This window comes from Phasianus colchicus, chromosome 3, assembly GCF_987193195.1.
Source record: "Phasianus colchicus chromosome 3, bPhaCol1.hap1.1, whole genome shotgun sequence".
Taxonomy (NCBI): Eukaryota; Metazoa; Chordata; class Aves; order Galliformes; family Phasianidae; genus Phasianus; species Phasianus colchicus.
Window position 1 is genome coordinate 48197501 of NC_143438.1, and position 2030 is coordinate 48199530.

The 2030-nt window shown below is 40.0% G+C and overlaps 1 protein-coding gene across 1 annotated transcript in view; it reads left to right on the top strand.

The window, feature by feature from the left end:
* Nucleotides 1–1803, top strand: part of COLEC12 (collectin subfamily member 12) — a 91403-nt gene extending 89600 nt beyond the window's left edge. Inside the window, exon 10 of the mRNA XM_031612977.2 lies at nucleotides 1–1803. This exon is cut by the window's left edge and continues 1627 nt beyond it. The gene's annotated coding sequence lies outside the window, so the exon portion shown is untranslated.
* Nucleotides 1804–2030: the final 227 nt, after the last annotated feature.

Genomic DNA, 2030 nt, shown 5'->3' on the forward strand with positions numbered 1-2030 from the left:
CTCCGAAGAACATCCAATTAAAGACTGCTGCTTTCCTACATCCCACACTCCCTCCGGTGTTCATTCTTTGTGGTGATGGTGGGGGGAAGAGATACTTTAAGTATAACTTACTTAAAGAAAATACAGAAAACGTTGCATTTGCGAACCTGTCCTGTGGCACGTAGTAGATGTGAGACAGGGGCAAAGAAAAATGTGTATATTTATTTAAAATGAAAGGTCTGTGTATTGCAGCCACACAGACTGTGTGTCGCCATCTTGGAGGCTGTGCTTTTCCTGAGACACACTGCATTTCCAAGACTTTTCTTTTGGCTTTTTCATCAGGTTTCGAATACAGCGTGGTTCTACTATACACCCTGTCTTGTTGCACCTAGGAGTTGAGTGTCGATGCATGCTGTAGTCTTTACATATATATTACACAATGTCTGTAGATATGATGTTAAGCTGCTATTTTTGGATAACGGGGTACAACACAATTATTTTGCAGAAACCGTGGTGAATGAAGCCTTGCAGCGCCAGACTGAGTTAGAAAAGCATTGCTGTCTATCTGGCATATTTTGATATATTAAGCCTATTCTGAATGTCTACCCAGTTAAATGAAGCTCTTCATGATTTTTAGTGATGTGATGACCCTGTATCAACACAAGAAGCTCATAACAAACCTCTGTGTAAGCCCTAGATGCACTCTTTGCTCACCCTAATATCATTTTTCTCTTCCTTTATCAATAGGGGTGACTCTACATTTCAGGTTCAGATAATCCAAGACTCATTTACTGCCCTCCATTCCCTCAACAGAGGTTTTCTGTGCAGTGATGATTAACAGCTACAGCTACATTTATGTCTGCAAAAGGTTACAGATACAGCTGTTCATCAGCAAGGGCTGCTTAGCGTATTGAAATCTAGCATAGCAGCTATGCCAAATCAAGCATGGAAATAACCACTGAACTAGGACAGTTTAAAGATGTAACATTTTTATAAATGAAACACTTATTTCAAGGTGATTTTCAATGCTGGATTGTAATTCATGTTCTAATTAACCACCTTTAACTGGGAAGCAAAGTGTGCCTGGTCTAAACTCTCTGAAGCTGCCTGGAGATGGATGCTGCATTTGCATGCCTAGTATATTCAGTCATCCTTAAAATCTGGCCTCAGTAGCCAGGAGGGCTGGGACAGTCAGTTATTCCAACCCCTTATTACTGCAAGAGGAAAATGGAGGTGTCAAATGGCCACAGAAAAGGAAATCACTGAGAGAACTGGGAGGGTATTGGGACAGCTCAAAGACCTGTCACAGAAAGAAGAGACTGGCAAGGATGCAAACAGGACACTAGAATGGGCCAAGAAATTGTCAAGAAAGCCAGAGCTGCCACATGGGGTCTGGAAAACATCCCTGTTAAATCTGCTTTCTGTATGGTTTGAGTGACAGCACAGGTTGTATGGAAAATTCTAAGTGATAGGAAATTATTTTGTCCCAACTTGAGTTTTGGCTTTTCTTCCTGTGCACAAATAGTATAACTTGGCATACTGAGTTTACATTTCCATCACTCTTTTTTCTTGGTTTCTATCAAATTGAAGGCAAGTTCCTATCCCCTAGCAAGCACTCAGGGAGGGGAGAGGAAGACAGAGAGGGTGCAGAGTCATTGTGATTTACATCAGTGCTGGATTTCTTAAATCCATGTCTGAGTCATGTAATTAATTTATTTTGAATCATCTTCAGCTGATTAGAGTTTATAAATCTCTAACTTTCATCCTCTGTGGTGTCTATAAATAATACTTGCAGTTGTTCCAATAAAGGAAGCACTAAGCAGAGATGTAGTTGTTTACTCGTGCATGTTTGTGTAACCAAGAGACATGGGGAGATCAGTGTCTACAAACAGCCAGAAACATTTGGAGACATTGAGAATAAAATTGATGAAAATTATTTTTATGAAAGCCTTTTCACTTACACCACCCTAGTTCCAAGCATGGCTGTGGCTATCTTATCCCTTAATTGCAGTTTTAGTTTCTGCAATGAACTAAATGCTAGAAACTTTAAT